The sequence below is a fragment of the Monodelphis domestica genome, chromosome 5 (genome assembly GCF_027887165.1).
Source record: "Monodelphis domestica isolate mMonDom1 chromosome 5, mMonDom1.pri, whole genome shotgun sequence".
Taxonomy (NCBI): Eukaryota; Metazoa; Chordata; class Mammalia; order Didelphimorphia; family Didelphidae; genus Monodelphis; species Monodelphis domestica.
In genome coordinates, this window is record NC_077231.1 from 64,879,403 (window position 1) to 64,898,023 (window position 18,621).

An 18,621-nucleotide genomic window follows, 5' to 3' on the forward strand; every position below is an offset into this window, starting at 1 on the left:
TCCATTTCCTTTGGAAGGTTTTGGCATATTTGCTTGTGTTTCCTCTTCTATCTCCTCTGTATTTTGTATTTTTGCTCCATAAAATGTGTCCAAAGTTGCCCCCTTCTTGTTTTTCTTGTTGTTTTGAGGCTTTTTTGCTTCTGTGCTGTTTGCCATCTCTATCTGAGTGAGGGGGGCTGGCTCTTCTATTATCTTTCTGGTATTCAGTGGCGTTAGCCCCAGGAAAATTGTCTGTCTTCCCCAGGAAGCCTGGAGTTGCTGGTGTTTCGGTGTTTTGGTGTTACTACCCTCCTCAGTTCCCTCCCGATGCTTCTCTGTTGCCTTACTTCTATGCTCTGTGCCTGGCTTGACACTCTCAGATGTATTTCAATGTATTTGCTGGCCAGAGGAGCCTGCACTCTGAGGGGGAGGGGCTGTGGCTCCCTGGAGTTCCAAGGGCTGGTGATAGGATTAAACTCAGACTGAGTATGCCCTGAGGAAGGGACCTTCGGTGAGACTCAGATGGAAGGATCTGGTCAGGGGGCTACAGGCTCCTCCTGTCTCTCTCTGTTTCCCTGCTCTCTGGGTTCCCCATCGACTGGGTCAGGTTGTTTTCAGGATGTGGCCTTCAGAATAGCCAGCTCCCGAGGCCCTTTTGCCTGCTCTGAGGTTCTTGTTGCTGCCTGGAATTCAGAGCTCTAGATTGGGGGGATGGGTCCTGGGACCTTCCTTTTGCCTACCCCTTAGATCCGAGTGATCTAGGGTTCTGACTTGTGGGGGGCCATACCTTTTGCTCTAGGTCCAGGAGGAGTGTTCCCAGGGTCTATTCTGTTGTTTGTTTTGAATTTTGGTGCCCTAGGAGCATTCAGTTTGAGATCAGTAAGGAAGGGTTTCTGGAGCTCTGAACTTTAGCTTTCTCTAAGCTGCCATCTTGACAGGAAGTCCCATATCTCCCTTTCTGTGTCAGTTCTTCCACTCTTTCTTCTTTTAAATGAGATAATTGTTCCATTTTACCTATTCCTATTTAATTTAATTACCTATACCTATTTATTATTTTTAATTTTTAGTTTAATCCATTATGCTCACTTTTATCTTAAAACTTCTATCTATATATGCTCTTTCAAATCACTCAGGTAATGATGGCATTCTTAAGGTCAATAGATGGCATTTCCCCATATAAGAAGTAAATAATTTAACCTCTTGGGTTCTTTATATTTTTTTATTTTTGTGTTTCTTATATATGGAATTTCCTATTGAGTTCGGGGTTTTTCCCCAAGAATAGTTGAAACTCATTTAGTTCATCAAGTATCTATCTATTTTTGACTCATGTATTTTTCTCAGCATTGCTAGACATATTGTTCTTTGCTGCAAACCCAGTTCCTTTGCTCCTGCAAATATTGTATTCTATGCCCTTCATTCCTTTACTGTTGAAGCTGCAAAGTCTTCTATTATTCTGACTGTCACTCCACTGTATTTAATTTTCCTGTTGCTTGCCATATTTTCTCCTTTACTTAGGAGCTAAGCAATGATGTTGCTTTGTATTTTCATGTTTGGGTCTCTTTGTTGTAGTGATTGATGTTTTTTTTTTTTCAATTTTACTCTAGAATTTATGGTCAGTTTACCTTGATGATTTCTTGGTGTTTAGTGTCTATACTCTTTTATCAAAACTTACTGGGAATCTAACAATTCTTATTCTCTCGTCTTGATTTATTTTCTAGGTCAATGTGTGTGTGTGTGTGTGGTAGGATGTTTAATACTCTTGTTTTACATTTCATTCTTTTGATTTTGCTTTGTTATTTTTGATGCCTTAAGGAGTCATTAGTTTCCCATTATCATAAAATTCTAGTTCTTATTAAAATATTTTTGTCCATGAATTTATAGACCTCTTTTTCCATTTTGGTGATCTTTCATAATTTTCTGGATTTTCTTCCGTCTCTAATTTTTCTTCACTCTCTCTCATTTGTTTTTTTTTTTTTGTTTTGTTTTGTTTTGTTTTGTTTTAGGTCTCTTTTGAAACTCCTCCAAAAGCCTTCCTTTGAATTTGTGACCATTTATTATTTTTCTTAATGTTTTAGAAATAGGTATTTTTATTTCATTGTCCTCTGAATTTAAATCCAGATCTTCTCTGTTCTCATTATAACTATGAATGACTTGAGCTCTTTCTCTCTTCCTTACTCATTTTATTTTTTAACTTAAGCACCAGGACAAAAAATTTAATTATTTACTTTATGATAGAATTCCAGGTTTATAATACTTTGGGGTGTAGTATCTCAGGTTTCAGGATTTTTTATGTTTGTTATTTCCTGGGCCCTATTTAGTTATTCTAATTTCTATAATCTAGGATCATGTATAATTCCTGGTCCCCAATTCAAGTCACAGTCTGTGATTGATCACAGGTGTTCCAACTAGAAGCACTAAGTATTTTCCCACTGTTAACAGATGGCTCATCTTTCCCCTGTGATAGCAGGCAAAAATTTCACTCCCCTGGGTGTGATCATAGTCAAAAGAACCAAAGCCTTTCAGCAACAACACTCACTGGTGTGTTGTCCTTCATCATTCTTCTTCTCCCAAGTGTCTGGTCTCCATGCTTAGGTGCCCAAAGCCCTTCCTTGGTCAGCAGTCAACTTTTATTCTAGGTGAGTGAATCTTTGTGGGGCTGGGGCTGCAGTCCATATATTTATTTACAGGATTTTCTGTCTGTTGACTTTAAAGGTATCTTCCACTGGAATGTAAACTGCCAAGTACAGCAGAAAACTGAGGCTGCAGATCTTGGCCTCAGGGCTAGACACTTGTTGATTCTGTGATGCCCACTCCAAATCTGAAGCTTTGGATAAATGAGGATCTCTGGACTTGAGGCTATAGCCAGCATAGCTGCCCCCATGGCCCCTAGCCTGCTGATCAATATCTGACACCAGGCAGTAATATTCTGAGTTTAGCAGGCAAGATGAGGCTGATAGTCTTTCCCCCAGGGGTTGCTGCTTGTTGATTCTCCATTATTTTCTCTGGAGCTGCCCCCAGTGAATGTTCATTGATTCTGCATTGTCTGATCAAGTTAGTTTAAATTATCTGGATAGACTGAGCCAGAGAAGTCAGAGTCCATCTTTCCTTGATGTCCTTGGCTGTTTAACTTCACTCTTGACAATTATAAGTTTTTGCCACTTTTAGTATTGATTCTGTGGAGTTATTTTTATTGTTTGTGGGGGTATTAGTAGAGCAAAGAAGTTTTGTGCCCTATTCTGCCATCTTACCATAATCTTCTGAGTTTACTTTTGTAGTTGCTAAACATATGATGCTTTAAATTATGTGTGTAATAAAATTTATTCAAAGCAAGTCTTCTGGGAATATAGTGTGAGGGGAAAAGATAAAAAAGAATACTGATATAACTAACAAGCTTGAGGTTTTCAGTTAAATTCCAATCTTGCAATATTTCTGAAAATGTTATGAAATAAATTTTACCATTTGCCTTCCAGCCCAATTCTTCTATCATATATTCTACCTCTTAGATATAAAGTACTTATATCCATAAATTTGGAGTAAAAATAATCATTTACTTTGATGTGGTGACTAGGAAAATTGCAAGGAGTTTCATACAGTTAAAGCATATTTGAATCAAATCTCCAAGGCTAAATTATATGCCAATGTTCTCTAATACGCTCAATAAATGAGGACTCTATATGTATTGTTGCAAAACAGAGGGTTTGCTGGTTATCTAATCTGAATAATATATTGTCATAATTATTAAATTAATTTTACTTTACATTCGACAAATAGTCTAATAATAAAGATTATCTTGAAATATTTTATTGGTTGCAAACATTCAATCTGTAGGAGACTCATGTGAAGCTCAGTTTTCATTATCTATGGACTTAGAGCAACAATGAATGAATTCAATAAAGAATGAATAAAATAAAGAAAAGGAAGGGTGTTGCTATATTAAAAACAATAAAAGCAAAAACAAAAACATTGAAAATAGAATTATTTAAATCCAATGTAACATGTGATAAGTATAATTATATCATATTCACTACATGTGGATTGATCAAGATAAACTATGAGATCTCTTCAAAATACAAGATTCTGTGAAGTACCTTCAAGAAGTTCTTTCCTTTTCATCATCATAGTGTAAAGATTAAAATTTAGGGAAACTGAGGCAGGTAGAAATTAGTTTCTCTCTGCAAGGATTATTATATTTTTATGAGGTTTATTGAAGATTAAGGATTAAAGAATATACAAGTAAGAAAAGCACATGCTAGGTGGGACATGAGGCCCACCCAACTTTCACTCACATCATGAGACGCATCTGTTTGCCAGCGAAGCCAGAAAAAGAAGAGAGCCCGCCATGGGCGGAGACCCTCTAAATAATCATTTTGCTCTTGGTCCATTTAAGAATTCTATGAGATTAGAGGGCATTCTGGGAGCTAGCAAGGACTCCTGGGGAATGGAGTCCAGAGTTCAAATCTCAATTTTACAATAGAAATTGCAACTAGATGATTGCTTAATCACATACATATTTATCTTATTTTGGGGAGAAGGAGAACTTGAAGGAGAAGGGAATGCGCAAAGAGAAAATGAAAGAAGGAAGAAGGGGAAAAGTTGAAAAAGGGAAGAAGAAAAAAGATGGGGATGAAAAGGATGAAAAAGAGGAGATCAATAATAACAGAACCACAAACATAGCAACAAGTTCAATAAACACAACATGGAGGATGGGATGAGGAAGAAGAGAAAAAAGTGGGAGGGAAGGAAGAAACATTTCCTTGAACATGAAACATTATTGCCTTTATCTTCTTTCTATTCATTATGCAAGATGATTTGTACAGAGTAGGGACTTAAATGCTTATTGAATTTATATGAATTTAAGTTAATAAGAGGATGGGAGAAAGAAAAAGTAATAGAAAATAGAAGAAATGAAAAATTGAGAGGGAGCTAAATGAACTCAGTGTCAAAAAGAGAAATTTATATATGTAAACGAAATCAGGTAAAACGAATCATGTAAACGAAAAACAACCTATTTCTCCTAATGTTTCAGTTCCTAGTAAAATTCTATAAAAATACCATTAGTTGACATGGTAACTATTAGGTGTATAAATCTGTTATACATAGGAATGAAAAAAGTTTCCTTTAAATAAAAATGGTCTAGAATATTTTGTGCTACATTATATATTTCCAAGTAATGATACAGTTTACGAGTTTAGGAATGACAATTTGGATTTTTAGTTTCCATTATTAATAAAGATTGATGTCACCTCTATTTTCTTCGTGAAATTCACAGAATTAGAGGGCATATAAGGTTTGATCATAATTATAGCCATGTTCAAAACATCACTAAACTATACTAAATAATTTGAATGTGTATATATATGTGCACATTTATATATGCATATATGTGTATATGTGTGTATATGTATATGCATGTTATATATTTACGTTTGTACATTTACATACATATGTACATTTACATGTGTACATATACACATATGTGTAGAGAAAGAGAAAGATTTACCATTATTTATTCCAGAAAACACCTTCTATTATTTGTCTCTTTTAAGCTAAGATTCACTAACACTTGTAATATTTTCATTTCTTATTCAGGATATATGAATTATATATATATAATATAAAATATATAAATACATAAATTGAAATATACACAGAACTCTCTCTTCTAAAAAGTTATTGTCTCCAATACTGCAAATGATGACTAAGAATTAGTGCATGTTTAATACAAGTTTAGGAAATCTTGGAAAGAGAATGAAATGAAAATTTTGAAAAATGCTTTAGATAAAACATTCTGAGTACGTGTAAGTGCATTTGATTGTGTGTGTGTATGTGTGTTTAAAACAAAGCAAGGAAGGGGGCAATATAAGCATTAAAATGTGTTATATATGTGAGCATTTTTTGTGTGTGTATCACTTCATATAACTATCCTACGGTATTATGTGTTGCATTTTCCTTGTTTTCCCTTTACTTATTGCTTTGGAAATGCTAATCAATCTCTCAATACATTTCCTATCTCTGAAAAGTGAACATATTATTTTATTAATTAGTATTATGCATATAAATGTCATGTCTTTTCTCCTGCAACTAAAATTCACGTGCTACAACATTTAGAATGGGAGTTTTCCTGATAGTATCACAATGGATACTCTACAGATGTGCTGAGTTGAATTGTGGCATTCATATTTTAGTTTTCTTTTCTGGAAATTATATTTTTTGTAGCTAAGTGGAAAAAAAGCTTCTTATTGCTTTGTGAAATCATTAGCTTCCACTTGGCTAATTTTAATTTTTAAGGAATAATTTTATTTAGTTAGCTTTTGTATGTCCTTTTCCTCTTGTCCAATTCTTCATAGAAGAAGTCCTTTTTTTTTTTTTTAACCCTTACCTTCTGTCTTGGAATCAATACTGAGTATTGGTTTGAAGGAAGAAGAGTGGTAGGGGCTAGGCAATGGGGTCACACAGCTGGGAAGTATCTGAGGCCAGATTTAAACCTAGGACCTCCCATCTCTAGACCTGGTTCTCAATCCACTGAGCTACACAGCTACCCCCAGAAGTGCTTTTCTTCAGTACATTTTTGTGCTATTTTAAATCATTAGACAAATGTTCTTCTTTAAAAAGGTGCTATTTTATTTGGGATTTATTGCTGCCTATTTTACCTACCTATTAATTTCTTATATGATAATTTTCTTGAATTACTCTCATTCCTTTTCCCAAGTTTTCCCCTATGATATTACTTTCTTTAAGTCTTTGAGGAATTCTTGCTGGCCTTGAGTCCAATTCACATTTTTCTTTGAGGCTTTGGTTGAGGCTATTTTCTCCTTATAATCCTCTTCCATGTAAATGTCTTGGTCTTTCATGTCACTATAGTAGCTTTTTTAAGATCAAGTTTTTATTTTTTATTATCTTGTTTTCCCCCACCATCCCCAAACATTTTTTCACTTTGATCTTTATGTTAATGTAGGCCCTGTTCACCTTTGGGTGGAGAAGCCCTTTCCCCAAAATTTAGGCTTTTGTGTCCTACTGTTTTCAGAGGTAGTTCTGGGGGTGTACAAGTTTTTGGTGCTTCCATAGTAATGTGATTCAGGTGAGATGTGGACACCACTTCCCTGATCTGTGCTGTTTTTTATCCATAAAAATCTCTTGCTCTCCTCTAGCCACAAGTGCTAGTGCTTTTCTTCACCCCACAACTTTGACCATGGTTATTGCTCTCTTGTGACTGGTCAGAAGACTGTCATCTTCACCCCAGAACTGTGACTCAGAACTGCTTCAATTATAGAGTTGTCAGTCAGTTCCAGCTTCATCCAGTGTCAACAGGGTCCCCTATTATCTCTTTCTGAGTAGTTGGCTGACCCTCTAACAAATTCTGAACTAAGAGCTCCTAAAGTTCTTAATACTACTATTACAACCACCTCTAAGGCCCACTGTTGGGGCTCCTGCTGAAATACAGGTCTTCATCCATCTTCATTTTAAAGACCTCTCCTGCAAGCCTCCAAAGTTGTCTTAGTCCAGATAAATGTCTCCTTATGACATTTTGTTGTCTATGCCAGTCAAAAAATTTCATTAGGCATTATTTTAATGGATTTTTTTGGATGAGATTGTTGGGAGAGTTCAGCTGTATCTTGACCTATAACTCTGTCATCATGGCTCTGCGCTGCAGGTCCTTGTTTCTGATGAGATCATATAACTTCACTTTTGTAAGGAATAATAAGAGCAGAAACAGCTTTTTTTAATTCATAACTCTTTTTTCAAATTTTGCCTGAAAGTGTGGTATAATAGGTTAATAATATTTTACTTTTACAAAAAGAATGAAAATAATATAATTCTATTAATCATTCCAAATGTTTGACAAATAATTTGATTTTTCCATTGAATTAAAGGAGTTGTATCATTAAATTATAAAATGCCTTATGAGCAATTACTTTAAAATTTTCTCTTTTCTCTCTCTCTGTCTCTCTCTCTCTCTCTCTGTCTCTCTCTCTCTTTCTCTCTCTCTCTTCTTCACCCACCCTCCCTAGCAATCAGTATAGTGACTGGTAACTAGGAGGTGCTTCATAAGTGTTTCTTTTTAAACTTTTTAAATTTTTCACATTATTTAATTTATTTTTTTAGAATATTTTTTCAAGTGTTACAAGTTTCATTTTCTCTCCCTTCCCTCTTCTCTCCCCCATCACCAAGCTGAAAGCTATTCCACTGGGTTATACATGTCTCATCAAAACCTCTTTCAATATTATTTATATTTGTAATAGAGTAATATTTTAAAAAGTGCAACCCCAAATCATATATCTACATTACCAAGTGATAAATCACACTTTTCTTCTGCATTTCTACTCCAATAGTTCATTCTCTAGATGTGGATAGCATTCTTCTTCATAAATTCTATGATATTGTTCTTGATTATTGCTTTGCTATTAGTAGCAGAGTGTATTACATTTGATCATTTCATAGTGCTTCAGTTTCTGTGTACAATGTTCTCCTCTTTCTACTCATTTCACTCTGCCTCAGTTCATGGAGGTCTTTCCAGTTAATTTTGATATCAATTAGTTCATCATTCCTTATAAGACAATAGTATTCCATCATTATCATACACCACAATTTGTTCAGCCATTCCCCAGTCAAAGGGCACCCCCTAGTTTTCCATTTTTTGCCACCACAAAGAGAGCTACTATGAATATTTTTGTACAAGTGTTTTTCCTTATCTCTTTGGGGTACAAACCCAGTAGTGGTATAGCTGGACCAAAGGGCAGGCAGTCTTTTAAAGTCCTTTGAGCATAATTCCAAATTGCCTTCCAGAATGGTTGGATTATGAATGTTTCTTTATGTATGGATATAATATAAATTGGTTCCCCCTTTCCTTTTAAAAATTTTGGTCAGTATTGGCCCCAGGTTTTGATTGGTCATGCATGTGTACTATGGGAGGATGCCAGAAGCCTCATGGCACCTGGAGTTTTGAAAGATGCTTACCTCTCATTGCCCATAACCCCTGGCATCCAGAAGATTGGCCTCTGACCCAGACTGGGGTCAAGTCTGTTCAACCAGAGACACCCAGAGACAACATCACTGGGAGTATAAGAGAGGGAACTAAGGAAGCAGGAAGGGCTTTTTAGTCTTTTTATGATTTTATGGCTCTTGGTGCATGGCCTTGAGACTTAGATGTTACATATATATTTGGTTACAAAGCAACTCAGTCATTTTGACCCCTCCTGGCAGGGCCTCTCTTAGCTAGCAAGCAAAGACACTAGCAGGAAATTTAGGTTATGAAAGTACAGCTAGGTGATTATGTGACCACTTATCTTTGTCCAATTTCAATCTTTACTATCTAATAAATAATTATAAATTAACATACAATCTACAGAGAATTTTAATTTAATAAAATTTAATAAAAGAAATAAATGTATTTATTGAAGAAGATAAGGTAGAACACTGGGAAGATTCTTAATTCTAAGCTACTTAACGGCAGGCATGTTTTAGTTTTTATATTACTATTACCTAGCAAAGTGCCCCTTGCCAAAAACAATTGTTTAACAAATGCTCGTGGATTGAATCAGCATGTAGAGAGGAATTTATTGAAATAAGATTAAAGACAAGAAGACAGGAAACTTGATTTCTGTTCTTGTACCTGCTATCTGTAACTGAATCACAGTCTCAATCACTAGGTCTCACTTTGATCATATCTACAATGAACTGGTGAAATAATTCATTTCCAAGATAAGTTGTTTGTCAAATAATTCTATATAACACAAAAAATGTTCAAAAGTTTTATCAACATGATTTATATAAAAGTCTTTGCAAAAGCAAAGCACTCTAGCATTATTATTTAAACGTTCTATATGATGCTAAGCTTTTCAATTAACAGTTTTTGATTGAGTTAAACTATTTTGGTGTTGTGTAGACAGGCAGCAAGAGTGATTACTGCCCATACATACTATTAGATACATTTGCTAGTGTGGTCATACTGATAATTTGCCACATAGGGATTTGATTCACTATTACAAAGTACCTAATCTCAGTGTTTGAAAAAAATGTCAAAGATCAATTTACATAATTAACATTTTTTTTCATATTTGGAAAGAGCATCATTGGTCAGCTAGTCGAACAAATTCTGGATGTTACAGACACTTCTATTCTGTGTGGTTTGGCTGCTACTTTACACATCCATCTTCTGCCTCAGGCACTGGCTCATTTTTCAGTCTCCCAGCAGTTCATTTTAGTTCTGGCATTACCCCATATTTGCTTCTCAAATTATACACCATCCTCTGTTGTAACTTTGACTTACCCTAGTTGACTGATGGTGACCTTGCTACCCTTAGACCTCACATAAGACTCATTAGCATGAATACCAAAGAGGTTAGCGATGTTGTATCCTGATCAGTTTCCCAGTGCTCTGAGGAATATATAGGAAGCCATGCCTTTTGTGTAATGACATATGAGTTTAAAGTTTTATTCATTATTTCTATTCTGACCAGCCAACCTCAGAAATTTAATGAAGTTCCCAAGATAAAAGAGCTTGTAACTCTCCTAGCCTTCATCATTCAGAACACCAATGGCTTCTGGGAGCTGACTTCTCTGCTTATATACCTTTCCTAGTGGCCATAAAATGTCATTCCTTCCAGATCACTTAGTTTTCAGAACTTTTTATCTGATCTCTCTTACTCCACTATATTGCTTCTCCCACTACTATTTCCTGAAAATCTATCTACCTATCTGTCCACCTATCTATCTATGTCTTCATCTATTGATCTATCATTTATTTAGTCATTGGTTTCTTCTTTTATTCTGTTTACTTATTTAGGTATTTATGCATAGTTAGGTTTCTATGTGCTGTCTTAATTAATATACTTATCATTTGGCCCAGAAATCAAATGAAATGATAAATAAATTAGAGATCAAAATTAAACAGCTGGAAGCCATGATAAGCAGGATAGACCAAAACAAAAAGGAAAATCAAAAGATTATAGTAGAAAACAACTCTTTAAAGACCAGAATTGGCCAGTTGGAAGTCAATGATCTAGCAAAACAGCAAGAATTAATAAAACAAAGTCAGAAGACTAAAAAAATAGAAGGAAACATAGAATATCTAACTGAAAAGATGAATGACCTCGAAAACCAGTCTAGAATAGACAATCTGGGACTCATTGGTTTAGCTGAAAACCCAGAAATAAACAGGAATCTTGACATTATACTACTAGAAATTTTCCAAGAAAACTACCCTGATATTCTTGAACAAGACAGTAAAATAGGCATTGAAAGAGTTCATAGAACATCCTCTACACTAAATCCTCAAACAACAACCCCCAGGAATTTAATTGCCAAATTCAAGTGCTTCCAAGCTAAGGAGAAAATTTTATGAGAAGCCAGAAATAGAAAATTCAAATATTAAGGAACACCAATCAGGACTACACAAGATCTGGCAGCTTCCATACTAAAAGACTGCAAGGCTTGGAATATGATATTCAGAAAGTCAAGAGCTTCAACCAAGGATCACCTACCCATCAAAACTGACTATATACTTCCAGGGGAAGGTATAGAAGATCTCCAAGTATTTGTAAAGAAAAAAACAGAACTAAGAGGAAAGTTTGGTACATAAACACAAAAATCAAAAGAAATGTGAAAAGGTAAATAAGAAGGAGAGGGAAAAGGAAATTTTTAAAAAAATTTTCTCTTTTAAGGGTTTCAAAGATATCAAATTGTTCATTTTCATACATGGAAAATGTTATTTGTAACTCTCAAAATTATATTCACTACCATAGTAATTAGAAGAATCATTCACAGGAAGAGATTGGGGTAATAAGTGGCATAAGATGATATGCAAAAAAAGAAAAAGGGAGGGGGAATAGAAGATGGCACCAAGAGAAACTTGAAGAAATAAGATAAATAGGATAATCTATATCACACAAAGAGGCACATGGTAAGGGGAGGGGAAGAATACTCTTATAAGAAGGAGAGGAAGAGAGTGCTAATAGGTAATACTTAAACCATACTCTCAGTGAAATCAGTTCTGAGAAGGAAGAGCATCTAGATCCATTTGGGTATTGAATTCTATCTTACTGTAGAGGGAAAGTGAGAAGGGAAAACTAAGGGGGTGAGAGGGACAAGGAATAAAAAAGGGAGGGCAAGATAGGGGGTGGGAACTTAAAAGACCCTGAAAAAATTAAGAAGGGAACAAAAAGGGAAGCAGCAGAAAGGGAAGTGTAACCATCAGCAAATATCATCTGCAATGGGGACAAATTAGAAACATTCCCAATAAGATCAGAAGTGAAAGAAGGATGACCATTATCAACTCTATTATTTAACATTGCACTAGAAACACTAGCAGTAGCAATTAAAGAGGAAAAAGAAATTGAAGGTATTAAAATAGGCAATGAGGAGACCAAACTATCTCTTTGTGGATAATATGATGGTCTACTTAAAGAATCCTAGAGAATCAACTAAAAAGCTAGTCAAAATAATCAACAACTTTAGCAAAGTTGCAGGATACAAAATAAACCCACATAAGTCATCAGCATTTCTATATATCTCTAACACATCTCAGTAGCAGGAATTAGAAAGAGACATTCCATTTAAAACCACCCCAGACAATATAAAATACTTAGGAATCTATCTGCCAAGACAAACACAGGAACTATATGAACACAACTACAAAACACTCTCCACACAATTAAAATGAGATCAAAACAATTGGAAAAACTTATATTGCTCATGGGTAGGATGAACAAACACAATAAAAATGACAATCCTAACCAAAATAATTTACTTATCTAGTGCCATACCCATCAAACTTCCAAGAAAGTTGTTGTTTTTTTTTTTGCTAAATTAGAAAAAAATCATAACAAAATTCATTTGGAAGAACAAAATATAAAGAATATCAAGGGAAATAAAGAGAAAAATGTGAAGGAAGGTGGTCTAGCAGCACTAGATCTTCATCTGTATTATAAAGCAGTGGTCATCAAAACAATATGGTACTGGCTAAGAGACAGGAGGGAGGATCGGTGGAATAGAATCGGCTTTATTGACCACTGCAAGACAGTCTATGATAAACCCAAAGATTCTAGCTTTTAGGCAAAAATCTACTATTTGACAAAAGAATAGCTGGGAAAATTGGAAAACAGTATGGGAGACATTAGGCTTAGATCAACATCTCACACCCTACTCCAAGACAAACTCAGAATGGGTGAATGACTTGAATATAAAGAAGTAAACTAAGTAAATTAGGTTAATACAGAATAGTATACTTGTCAGATCTTTAGGAAAGGAAAGATTTTAAGACCAAGCAAGATGTAAAATTAAAAAATGTAAAATAAATAATTTTGATTACATTAAATTAAAAAGGTTTTGTACAAATAAAACCAATGCAACCAAAATTAGAAGGGAAGCAACAAATTGGGAAACAATCTTTACAACAAAAAACTCTGATAAAGGTCTAATTACTCAAATTTATAAAGAGCTAAATCAATTATACAAAAAATCAAGCCATTCCCCAAATGATAAATGGGCAAGGGACATGAACAGGCAATTTTCAGATAATGAAATCAAAACTATTAATAAGCACATGATAAAGTCTTCTAAATCTCTCATAATTAGAGAAATGTAAATCAAAACAACTCTGAGGTACCATCTCACACCTAGCAGATTGACCCACATGACAGCAAAGGAAAGTAATAAATGTTGGAGGGGATGTGGCAAAATTGGAACATTGCTGGTAGAGTTCTCAATTTATCCAACCATTCTGGAAGGCAATTTAGAACCATTCCCAAAGGATGCTAAAAGACTGCCTGCCCTTTGATCCAGCCATAGCACTGCTGGGTTGTATCCCAAAGAGATAATAAGGAAAAAGACTTGTACAAGAATATTCATAGCTGTGTGCTGTTTGTGGTGGCAAAAATTTGGAAAATGAGGTGATGCCCTTCAGTTGGGGAATGACTGAAAAAACTGTGTTATCTATTGGTGATGGAATACTATTGTGCTCAAAGAAATAATGAACTTGAGGAATTTCTTGTGAACTGGAATGATCTCCAGGAATTGATGCAGAGTGAGAGGAGCAGAACCAAGAGAACATTATACACAGAGACTAATACACTGTGGTATAATCGAATGCAATGGCCTTCTCTACTAGCAGCAATGCAATGATCCAGGTCAATTTGGAGGTACTTATGAGAAGGAACACTATCCACATCTAGAGAAAGGGCTGTGGGAGTAGAAAAACTGAAGAAAACAACTGCTTGATCACATGGGTTGATGGGGATATGATTGGTGATATAGACTCTAAAAGATCACCCTAGTGCAAATACTAATAATATGGAAATAGGTCTTGATCTATGGCACATGTAAAACCCTGTGGAATTGTGCATTGGCTTTGGGAGTGGGGTGGGAGAAGGGAAGGGAAAGAACTTGAATCTTGTAACCATGGGAAAATATTCTAAATTAACTAATTAAATACCATTTTCTCATGATAAAAAAATAAATTAAAAAATAAAGTATCAGAAATAGATCACAGACATGATGATAAATGAAGAAACCCATTAATCTTGAGTTTCTTCTATCATTTTCATTCTATACTTAAACATTTGGAGATCACTCTCCTTGGTAGGAAAAAAAAAGAATCACATAGTTCTGCTTCCTCTCTTTTGTACATTATTACTTTCCCATTTATTCTGAGTTTTCAAATCTTAGATATTTTTCTTACTCACAACAGATTTTTTAAAAGTCTATTACTTTTGTTAATATTGTTCTTAATTTTAGCATTCATCACTGGTCTTAGCTCCTTTTGAACTTTAACATTTCTTATGTGATTCTTATATGGCATTATTTTTATTAGTTTTGATTTGGGTATTTGACTATCAATAGTTGCATACATTAGGTTTTTAATTCAAGGCATTACTGTTCATCTACTAGCCACATAGAAACCATATGCCTTGTTCTCATAATGGTGGTAATGAATTGAGTTTCACATATCTTCCAGAGTGATTGCTTCATACATCAGCAGATTCTCTTCCCCATGCACATATCTAAAGATAGCGAGTCAAGTTAATTTTCCATTGATCATCATCTCATTTTTTACAATGCAGCAGAGAATTTCTTAAAGGTAAGGAAACTAAACATCACTTTCTGTAGCAAAATCATATTAGAAAATGTCTAACCCTAACAGTTTCACTAATTTGTAACTGTGGGTGAATTCCTCCAGTGGGGGTTGGCCATATTTTTGCCAGAGTCTGAGACTTTATGATGATCCGAAATGGAAATTTGCCATCCATATCTCTGGGAAAGCAGCATCCCGTTGCTGACCACAGTTTTTCTACATGAGCTGTAAAGTTTTAACAAATATCTGGGGGTACTATTTGTTGAAAGGAGCCAATTACCATAAGCTCGTTATCTGAGGTGAAAACTGGTTTTCTGATGGTGCCTGAGAAAGGATTAAGTTGAGAGCTCACCTTTGGTGGAAGCATGGAAGAATAGCAGGTATGGTTGAAGATGGCTGACAATTATTTTGGTAAAAGCATTTGGAAATGATACCTGATACTGGCTTGAATAAATGCTTCTATTATTTGATAACTGAACTCTAATGTCCTAATAACATGTCTTTTACAGTTACATGCATATTTATTTCAGTAAGAGATATATAACTCTTCAAAATGCTGATCTTTTATTATATTTTCTGATTAAGAGGCTAGCATTCTTATATTTGATGAAATTATTTCCTTAACTATTTTCTTTTTGATTTATATGAGAATAACTGGAGGAGAGGTAGGTAGAGATTTTTCTTGAAGTGTCCATAGCCTACATAAGCCACTGGTTTTTTTTCAAGTTTAAGGAACAATTTGAACTGCTCATTGAAGTATGCTTTATTTTCATTGGTTAAGATTATTTTTACTTGTTACCTTGTGAGTAGGGGAAGATTGACTGAGAGTTAAAAATGGCAAAGCAAAGCATAGCCTGCTCCCCAATCACTTAATACACACACACAAATGAAAATAAATCACCTCAAAACAAAGAAAAGTGGGAGGAACATGTCTTACTGGAGTAAAAATAGTGAGTATATCAGGCAGCACAGAATCTGTAGCAACTGACAGAACTCATATGAGACAAAACTTAGAGATTGTGGCAGAGACAATGAAGGTACAGAATAGGAAAGAGTCTCACACAAAGCACTCAAAACATATATAGAAGGCAGAGGGGGACTGGTAGGGGACCAACCCAGACTAAGTCCCTCAAACTGAGTGGCAAAATCAGAGAGGGCAAGAAACCTTAGAAACTTACTTTAGTGACAGGGAAAATCCAAATGTGAACTTAGAAGAACAAAACAGTGCCAATAAAGGAAATGTGAAGCCTCAAAGGAAAGTGTAAAGGATGTCAGATTCCCCCCAAAACCCCTAGAAGAACTTGAAAAGAAATTAAAAACTAAATAATAAGAGACTTGCCAGAAAAACTCAATAACCAGGGGAAATTCACTGAAGAAACCAACTCCCTAAAAACTAGACTAGGATAAAAGGAAATAGAAACACAAAAATATAATTTTTTTTTTAAAAACTCCTAAGGAATAGAATGGATCAAATAGAAATGGAAATTAAAAAAAACTGAATAAAAAACAACTCTTTATAAATTAGAACTAGTCAAATGGAAAAAGAAACACAGAAATTCAAGAAAAAAAATAACTCCTAAAATTAGAATTGGACAAATATAAGCTAATAATTCATAAGATATCAGAAAACAATCAGATAAAATTTAAAAAGTATATTTTAAAATGGAAAATGCCTCATTGAAAAAAAAACTCACCTGGAATATAGACTTAGGGGAGATAATCTAAGAATCATCAGAATACCTGAAAAACCCAAATTAAAAAAAAAAAGGTCTGGACAACATAGTTCAAAAAATCATCAGGGAAATCTGCCCTAACATCCTCAAACAACAGGGGAAAAAAACAGAAATTGAGAGAATCCATCAATCCCTTCCTGAAAGAGAACCCAAAATAAACTACCCCAGGAATATTATAGCCAAAATGCAGAATTCCCAGGCCAAGGAACTAGTACCAAAATCTTTCAGAAGGAAAAAAATCAAATATTATGGAGCCAAAGTAAAGACTACAAAAGACTTAGAAACTCTTCATAAAAAGACCAGAAGACTTAGAATATCATATTCCAAAAGGCAAAGGATCTAGGACTACAATAAAAATTCCCATACCCAGAAAAATTGACCATAATCCTTTAGGAGAAAAAAATGACGTTTCATGAAATAGAGGAATTCAGAATTTCCTGACCAAAACAACAGCGTTGAGAAGAAAATTTGATGAGAAAATATGGCATTCAGGAAAAGCATTAAAAAGTAAATTAAAAACTTAAAGGTTTAAAAAAAAAGTTGAACTGATTACATTCATACCTGAGAGGGTGGTAACTAAAGTTATATATGTGTGTATACATACATACATACATGTACACATGATACTTGAGATACTTAAGGTACTTGAAGTATACAGGATATCTAAAGTAATTAAGATGGTTAAAAACTTTACCATTATTAAAACAATGAAAAAAAATCTAGAAAGAAAAAAAGAAAGGAAGCTAAATTAGATGGACTGTTATTCAAACAACAACAATAACAAGAAATGAGAAAGAGATACACATGGGGAGAAGAGGAAAAGAATAATAGGAAAAAGGAATATACTGTCTTTTATTTAGAGACATATAACATGCAAATACAATGGAAGACTCTCACCAGAATTAGCTCAAAGTAGGAACAACAACCACAGTCAATCATGTTTATCTACCAAACTAGGCACTCTTTGATCTAGTAATAGTGGCTTCATTGCTGTTCCACAAAAAATTCTCTCTCTCAACTCTTAGAATTTTCCCTCACTGTCTCCCATGCCTGTAACACTCTACCTCTTCAGTTGACTATTGACTTCCTTGACTTCAAGTCCCAACCCAAATTCCAGAGGACATATTTTCAAAAGCTCTTTTAAAACCAATCCTTTCCACCTATTAAATATTTCTTATTTTTCATGTATGCAGCCTGGTTTTAATGTATTTATTTGCATGTTTCAATATTTTTATTTTCATTGTCCCCTCTTTTGGAATTAAGCTCCTTGAGAACAAGAACTGTTTTTGGCTTTGTTTTTATATCCCTAGAACTTAGCACAGTACCTGACATGATGGCCATGCTTAATAAATATATATTCATTTACCAATGCATGGTATCTAAGCTTTCTCATACTTTTCACCTCCTAGAATCTCTGGCTTTCACAATGACAGAGCTCATAGGTAATGCAAGAAATAAATAGTTGACTAATACCAAATATCTACTTTGTACCTTGAGTACTTTTTTTTTCTCCTAGAAGGAGCTTTGTTAATGTCATCCATTGGAGACACTGCCATATCCAAGCTTTGCTTGACAGAGTATGACTACAATTCTACTCTGGGATAGGGGCAAATGATCTGGAGATTGTAGTAAAAGCCTGCTTTTGCCTCTATGGGGTCATAATTCCTCTGGACTATCTGGATGAGTTCAGAATTAAGTTATTTTGTTCTAGGGAAGGCAGAACCCTCTGTGGTTTATGGGTGATATAAAATAATGTAAGATAACTATCTTCTTTTTTCATAAATGGACATCAGCAGTTGCTTAGAGAAAAAAAATTAAACAAAAAATACTGATGTGCTTAAT